Source organism: Telopea speciosissima, chromosome 4 (genome assembly GCF_018873765.1).
Source record: "Telopea speciosissima isolate NSW1024214 ecotype Mountain lineage chromosome 4, Tspe_v1, whole genome shotgun sequence".
NCBI classification, from domain to species: domain Eukaryota; kingdom Viridiplantae; phylum Streptophyta; class Magnoliopsida; order Proteales; family Proteaceae; genus Telopea; species Telopea speciosissima.
The window spans coordinates 7,093,186-7,102,173 of NC_057919.1; the positions used below are offsets into that span (position 1 = coordinate 7,093,186).

Genomic DNA, 8,988 nt, shown 5'->3' on the forward strand with positions numbered 1-8,988 from the left:
TATGCCCTACAAATGTAAATCTAGATTTCTCAATCCCATTTTATTTGAAAAAAAAAATGGGAAAGAGTCAAAGAGATCGCTGCCTGTGCCTCTAGAGCCTACACGTGTGCTGGTCACTGAGAGTGTGTAACTGTATACCCAAACATCATCTTGGGTGGTATTGTGAAGTTCGGTTCCTCTGCACGTACCAAAGGTGAACGTACATGTGAGAGCCAACCACCTATCAAAATTAAAATGTGATTGGCTCTCTCACATGTAAGTTCACATGTTGGTACGTGCAGCTGATCCATTCTCGGCATCTTGTCCTTTTCAAAAGGACAATGAGGTACTTTCAAGTGCTTTTGTATCTCCAAGTAGAAGCCACGTGGGCCACAACCAGGTAGCGGCGTTCTATGGAATTCTGGGTGGTAGGCCCTCCTGATCTTTTTCCATTAATCCTTATTTTGATCTATAGTATAGTTTTTAGGACGTATACTAGACCTTCTTATGTGTATTATTATATTATTATTTTTAAATAAGAAAAATAATAATTAAAAAATAAATGTGAGAGGTAAACATGAAACCGCAAGATTGACACATTATGCATACACACAATCAATGTGTACAACCCTTTCACAATCTCTCTCTTTTGACATACTTTCTCCTCGTTTTTCCCACTTTTTTTTATTTGACGAACCATTTCATGCATGTAGATACCAAGGCATGCACTTCTCTTGCTCATCTATTATTGAGATATTTTTATCATTATAATATATGAATTATTAAGAGTGGCAATCACTTTATTGTATTCGAGTACACGATTTAGTTGGTGAGGTGCTTTTAATAAGTAGAATGAGTGAATGATGGTAAATTCAATGGATCACTCATTTCTTTAGTTCCATTCTTTACCTAATGCGTCAATGTTGCGGTTTGTCGATCAAGGGTATCCCATGTTGGGTCGCTGCTCCTTTGGAGAAACAGTGTCGGGAGCTTGATCGGTGGTTCAAGTCTTCTCAGCGACACCTAGTCTATATTTAATTATTTTTCAAAAAGTAGAGCCTGTTGGTACTATATTTGATCCCCTAGTGGGTCCCCTCTTGCCTCCTTGTAAGGCCATGATGACCATTTGGCTCTTGAATTGCACCCAAAAAAAATAAATAAATAAATGTTGCAGTTTCATGTTTACCTCATCAACTTATTATTATCAAAAGTTCATATTTTACAAGCATCCTCAAATGTCAAATTATATTTCACTTTCTATGCGTTGTATTTATTTAATAATGCAGTATTCATTAATTATCACTTTTGGCCGCATTTGTTTATCAGGATATGGTAAACATATTTTTCAAATAGAATCCATATTTAATTCCTTAAAACCAAGAAATTTGATTTCAAAATACTGTAAGATTTAATAATCATATTTGAAACGTTATGGAATTAGTCACACAATAATTACAAAACTTTTCATTATAGTATTGACTTGATTCACTTCCTTTCCTTACAACTAGACCGAGTCTAAGGAAATAAAATAAGCACACCAATCATATGAACAGAGATGGGACATTGTGGTTTAGAGTCATTCATTATGGAGAAGAAAATCAAGAAATCAATACTCCCCTTATTGAACAAAGTTACCATAATATCCCTACTAACATCTAAGAGTTAATACGACTCCTATATTTTTAAGTTTACGAGCATAAAATCTCTTTCTATAAAATAATACATTTCTATAGCTCCACTTGTGTTGGTGGAAAATAAGTAGAAACAAAAAAAAACGAAATAAACTTTTTTTTGGGATATAAAATCATAAAATGGGGTCCACATTTTATGCCTAATCTATATAATACTTTTAAGGAAAGTAAAATATTTTTTTATTTTACTTTCAGGCGTTTTATGATGAGCAAAGAGAGCATAAAAGGGAATTGAGAGAGGACAACAACCTTTGTTCCTATTGTCATTCAAATGGTAAGATTTCCGGAAGACCGAAACAAGTTAAATATTTTCTCATGGCATCTGTTGTCAATCAATAGTAGTAAAGAGTAAATTCCTCCTCGATTATGCTCTAATGACAAACCCTCCGGGTTTTGGGTAATGACTCTCCCCCCGCATTCTAGATTCTATCAAACAAGTATAGAAAGACTATATTATTCCTTCGCAACTTTGCAATCGTGATTCAAAATAGAAGATATAAAATCAATTTTCATTATAAATTGATCATCCCTACCCATTTCTACCGATCCATAACTCATGCTCTCAATGTCCATTGAGGATTTTATGTTATACTCGTTCTTGTCAAATCTTTACTAATCTCAACAAATCCATCTAATTCGAACAAACCTGATTAGATTCTTTATAGGGTCTTTTTTTTTCTTATTTATTCCTCAATTGCGAGATCACTCTGTAGTCTTTATAGATGGAATTCTCTTTCATAGGGCAGCATAGAAGAATTCCGAAACCACAGAGGTTAGGAATTAGAACCAGATTAGAGAAAGTTGATAGTCGGAACAAATCTGGTTGGGGCTGAACACGGTCGATACGGTCTAATTAACGGGATAATATGAGAGTAAAATTTGATTACAATGCGTGGCTGATTTGAGACATATTGAGGTTTCTGTTGGAGTTAGGAAACTTGAAAACCCAGATGGAAAACAGAAATTGGTAGCAGTGATTTAAGGGCTCAAAACAATGATCTAGTGATTAAACAATAATATGTGCAATTAAAGCAATGATCGAAACCGTATTGAAAAATCAGAATTGAAGAAGTAGCCTTGAAGTAGACTTGATGGTGGCGGTGGCTACGAGGAAAGTGGTGGTGATACATGTGGGCGTTCCTAGAGATGTTTTAGGGTTTTGATAAAGGATGAATATCACAAATATATGGGCACGAATGGGTACAGTTGATAGAATCTTGGGAATGCCATTAAAAATTAGAGCATAAAAGGACTCTAGTAACAAAGGATGAACACTTCACCCCAAGGATGAACTAAACCAACAAAATGAAATAACCTACTAATGGGATTTGATGATCATATTTGATTTTTTTTTTTTTTTTTTGTAAGAAACTCATCCAAGATGCCTCACTAAAATATTAACATATTATGTCTAAAAAAAAATGGGGACGTTTTTTGGATCTTACGTAGGTAGGACACCTACTTGGCAATGTATCCATGTAAAATAAAAAATTCATCGATGTCTCATGGGCCCCCGCATTGATGCAAGGACCATGTGACCAAGCAATGATCTCTTGTGACCTTGTCCTTTTTCTTTTAAATGATGGAATGAGACCACTTAGACATATTTAATAGTTAAAATTATCATACATCCATCTACCCCTCCCCTTGTGAAATAAAAAATCCGTTAATATTGATGCCCTACACATGCTCTCATTGGCACCCCCGCATTGGTGCAAGGGCCGCGTGACAAGGCATCGATCCCTTATCTTTTTTTTTAAGGGTAAAGTACATATACCCCCTATAATGCATCCAATATTCCTCGTACCCCCCTAAGCGTCTGATAAGTCCACGTACCACCCCTCAATATTCCACGTACCACCCCTGCTTTAGCCCCCTAATGCCAGATAAGTCCAAACTGTTAAGTACCACCGTTAAGTGCTAAAAACTTGATCATTTTACCCTTTGTTCCATTTTTATAAATCTGAAAAGACTTAATTACCCTCACTTAGGTATTGTCCTAACCTAATTGGAAAAGACTATTTTTATAAATATGAAAATACCTAATTGCTCTCACTTATGTATTGCCCTAACCTAATTGGAAAAGACCATTTTACCCCCAACTATTTGTTCTTAAAAACCAACCCAACCTAATATTACCGTTGCATACCCAGTGGAGAGAGAAACGAAAAGCTTGGGAGGAGAACCTGCTGCTCCAGCGAGGCGTCCAGCTCCCTGCTCCCTGCTCCGTCCACTTCCTTCCTTCTCCGGCGACGATCTAGGCCTGCAGGTAACTTCTTCTCAGCTTCTCCTTCTTCTACTTCTTCTATGCTCTTTCTTCTTTGCTCCTTCTCTGTCTCTTCTTCTGCTTCGACTCACATTCCCTTCTTTGTTTCTTCTTCTGCTTCGTCTTTATTCCTTCTTCTGGTTCTTATCTGCTCCATCGTTCTCTGCTCCTTCTTCTTCTCCTTCTGATTTCCTTCTTATATTAAAGAGATATAATTTAGGGGAAAGAGACGACAAAATCTTCCAAAAGAAAAAAAATCAAAAAGAATTTTTTTAAAAAAAAAGAGTAAAATCAAAGAGAAAAAAGAAAAATTGAACCTAAAACAAGTGATTGATCCTAGCTACTCTATCGAATTAAAACGATTGATTCTGCAGCCTGAATTGAATCGAACTCCAATCATTTTGGTTTTCGAGATGGGGTTTTATGTAACTGATAGATCCTAAAACGAGCTGGACCTATCAAAACCATCAAAACCATAAGAAAACCCAAAAAAAATCGATTCAAACTATTAGTTTCAGTATTTTTGTTTTCTTAATATATATGGGTAAAATAAAAACTTAACCGATAACAGCACGATAAGAGTCCGTTAATAGTTTGATTTGGACTTTACCCAATTTCACTCCAAAACTGATTCAGAACCTCATCATAACCTGACCAAACCGAGTAATTGACACCCACCCCCAATGATCAAGTTTCCATAGCCTCGATTCTCAAACATCTCACGGTTTCACGAGGCTACCACTTCCCTAGCTGTTTGCTCACTTTGCTTTACTCCGTTCTGGTGAGAGTATCGATCTTAGCTAGAAGAAGCATGATACAGGTTGTTGGGGGTAAAATGGTCTTTTTCAATTAGGTTAGGGCAATACATAAGTGAGGGCAATTAGATCTTTTTATATTTATAAAAATAGAACAAAGGGTAAAATGGTCTTTTCCACTTAGGTTAGGGCAATACCTAAGTGAGGGTAATTAAGTCTTTTTAAATTTATAAAAATGGAACAAAGGATAAAATGGTCAAGTTTTTAGCACTTAACGGTGGTACTTAACAGTTTGGACCTATCTGGCAATAGGGGGTAAAGCAGGGATGGTACGTGGATTTATCAGACGCTAAGGGGGGTACGAGGAATATTGGGTGCATTTAATGATGAAATGAAAAGAAGGCAAACAATCTGAACGTAAGAGTACGGAATGATAATGCTAAATTGGTAGCTATGATTTTCTAATTGGATCACCTAAAAAGGAATATCTAGGTGACACACCTATGTCCTAGAATCCAAATCACTCCTTAGACATTTAATAATTAGAATTACCACATCATCCATCCACATGAGACATGGCATTTTTAAGCGTGCCATAGTGGCATTTTTAACTTATGGATTGAACGGTATGCTAATGGGAGATTACATTTCAGATGGGGCCCATTCAGATGTGGGTCCCAAGTCTTTTATAATGAGGCTATACTCAAGATAATATATACTCAGAGACGATCAAGAGATCATAGTATTTGATCTTTCACAGCAATCAAACCCCTAATCCACCCTGGCAAATGAAGTTGCCAGCAGATTGCCTTGTTCCAACTGGTTGCAGTCGGATTTGATGCTATCTCTTGGTGTAATTGACATCATTATTATCATCATCATCAACAACAACAATGTAACTTGTATTAATGAAAATAATCAATGATAGCGGTTTCATGTTTACCTCATCAGTTTATTATCAAAAGTTCATATTTTACAAGCATCCTCAAATGTCAAATTATATATCGCTTTCTATGCGTTGTATTTATTTAGTAATTTAATATTTATTAATTATCACTTTCGGTCACATTTGTTTAGCAGGATATGGTAAACAAACTTTTCAAATAGAATCCATATTTAATTCCTTAAAACCAAGGAATTTGATTTCAAAACATAGTAAGACTTCTGTTCTATTGATCAGAGATGGGACATTGTGATTTAGATTCATTCATTGTGAGGAAGAAATTAATATTCCCCTTGTTGAACAAAGTTACCGTAATACTCTGTTTGAGTTAAAATAATACCGCAAGCGTACGGGTCAATCGTAGCTACGGGTCGAACACGAGGAGATATACGCCACTCTACTTAATTAACTTAAAAGCAATGCAAAGTGAACCAAATTAAAGTGTTAAATTAAACTAATGAAAATTAATGCATCCTAACTCATAAGCATCTAACAAAATTAAGGGATTAAATTGGCGTCCTAACACATGAGCATCTAACCTATCAAACTAAAGCGAATTGAAAGGAATAAAAAAAACGCAGCCACACTTCATAATCACATAAAAAGAAATAAGGGAATAAAAGTGCATCCACATACCACAACCATATAAAAAAAATAAAAGAAATAGAGGGAGGAGAAGAAGAAGAAGATAGAGAGAGATAGAGGAAAGGGAGAATGAGATTAAGGGTTTAAAGAATGAGATACCTTGATGTGCTTGAATACTTGAATAAACTCACCATGACTTCCTCTTCTAAATCTCCATGTCTTGTCATCAACATAGGAACTTAGACTAGGAAGCTTTAAACTAAAACTATTACAACTATTAAACTAGACTTATGAAATCAAAACTAAGAACTTGAAATCAAAATTAAGAACTTAAGCCAAAAATAGGAAAAGAAGAGAAAATTTCACTAAGTGAATGAAATAAAAATTACACTAAAAAATTGAATTAAAATTGAACTAGAAACTAACTAAAAACTGAACTAAAAAACTAACTTCTACAACCCAAAGGGCAAGGGGTATTTACAGGGGGAAGAGAAGAGAAGAGAGAAGAGGGAAGTATAGGAGAAATATTCCCTAAGAAAAGAGAATATTCTCTTCTCCTTCCTCTTTTACAATGCCTTTAATCCTAAGAAAAAAGAAAAAAAATAGAAATAAGAATAAGAAGATTGTTTACATGTAGACCTTACATTTAGAAAAGTAAACTTTCAATTCTAACAAGTCTTCTTTTCTTTGTAGATATCTTCTACAAGCAATAAAATCAAAGCATCTTTGACTTTTCAACTTTCCATAGGTGAGAGAATATCTTTCAAAATAAATCTATCCCAAGTAGAATTCCAGAAGTGCCCTTGAGAAGTTGGTGGAGAGAGAGAGTAAGGGTGATGACTAGGATTCCTTCAAGAATAAATAAAATACCCATTCTGTCCTTCAGAAAACGTGGAGCATGGGGTGCTTATATAAGCATCACCATTGTGTTCCTTGCGAAAAATCACCCAAAATAGACTCAAATTTCGTCCAATTTGGAGTTGGGGAGCCCAAGATATCTCAAGTTGAAGTTAGACTGTCCAGAGCCCTCCAAATGGAATCTTTCGGGTACAGGAAATATAATTTCTAGTTATTTTATTAAAGCCCCTAGAATCCGAACTTTTGCTTCACTTTGTCCCCGGCCGATTATCAATAATTACAAATAAACCCTTGTAGACCATTTTCGCGCTTCGTTACGGAAACGGCCGTAACTTCTTCGTTTCAACTCGGAATCAAGTGCCGTTTGAACCGTTAAGAAGCTGACTCGATGGGCTACGTATCCATGCCATTAACACCTCTAAATAGCTTAAAAACATTTTCTTAGCATCATCTCCTCCATTTTCATAAGAATTCACCTAAAACCTGAAAAGCACAAAAAAGCACCGAGTAACTCTGTCCAATGTGGTAAAATGTATGCTTTATGTCCTAAGATTTCACACATAAATATGCTCATCATACTCCAACTAGCATCTAAGAGTTATTATGACTTTTACTTTTCTAGGTTCACGACCAGAAAACCTCTTTTCATAAAATAATACATTTCTATAGCTCCACTTACGTTAGTGTAAAATAAGTAGAAGCATTTCACCAAAAAAAGAAAAATAAATTGAAGCAAAAAAATACAAAATAAAATTTTGTTGGGGTGTTGCATAGGAAATAAAAAACAGGGACTTAAAATCATACAATGGGGTCTGTACCAAAAAAAAAATTCATACAATGGGGTCCACATTTTATGCCTAATCTGTAAAATACTTTAGGAAGAGTAAAATATTTTATTCTACTTTTAGGTGTTTTATGTTGAGCAAACGGAGCTTAAAAGGGAATTGAGAGAAGACAACCCTTGTTCCTATTGCCATCCAAATGGTAAGAATTCCGAGAGATCGAACAAGTTAAATTTTTTTCTCAAGGCACCTGTTGTCAATCAATAGTAGTAACAAAGGATGAACCCTTCACCAACAAAAAAAAGGGGCTTTTTTCACGTATCTTCCCTAAGGTATCATGTAATTACAAAAATATTCATAAGTTTTGGGAAATTCTATGTGTCCCCTTGAGGTTCTTAGAAGTTAACACATACTCCCATTCTGTTAGTGTAGGACTAACAACATTAAAATCAATGGGTTCATCAAAACATTAAAATCAATGGGTAAAATTACAAAAATACCCTTGCAAGGAAAAACTTCCAACTCATCTTCCCCAAATCGTTTAGGGTTTGGAAAAAATGAAAAAACCTGCAACTATTTAAATATTTTTTCTATTTCTCAAGCACTCATAATCCTGGTTTCCACATTCAATAGTTCCTTCAAGACCTATTTCAGAGAAGACTAATTATAGTTTTGGGCTTGTTAGGGCTTGTTATTCGCTACATTATCGGTGCCTTGACATTATCTTGTAATGTAAAACAGGAAGTTACAGATCGACTTACATATGTCTGTTTGGTACTCAAAGTAAGGGATCAAATAGATTGGGTAGTGGAGATAAAAGAGAAATTAGGGTTATAGGAATTGTTACCGCTTCCAGAGATCACGTTGGGGTTTGGAAGTGACGGATCTCCAGAGGCAATCCATCTCGACGCAGAGAGATTGGATCTGAGCGATGTCTTTCTTGACAAAAAAAGAGAGTCTAGGAGAATCGAGGCCATTCGACGATGATGAGAATTCCAAGCGTTCGAGTTGCAGGTTTTGTTGGAGGAGATGGATAGGGAAGCCCAACTCATCTTCCCTTTTTCCAAACCCTAAACGATTTGGAGAAGATGAGTTGCAGGTTTTTTCTCGCAAGGGCATTTTTGTCACT

The 8,988-nt window shown here is 35.5% G+C and overlaps 1 long non-coding RNA gene across 1 annotated transcript; it reads right to left on the minus strand.

Annotated features, from left to right (window-relative positions):
• Positions 1–3,877: 3,877 nt before the first annotated feature.
• Positions 3,878–8,860, minus strand: LOC122657889. Its single transcript, XR_006332384.1, has 3 exons — positions 8,707–8,860; positions 7,686–7,695; positions 3,878–3,887 (listed from the first exon to the last, which is right to left on the minus strand). It is a non-coding gene; the product is annotated as an uncharacterized LOC122657889 (long non-coding RNA).
• Positions 8,861–8,988: the final 128 nt, after the last annotated feature.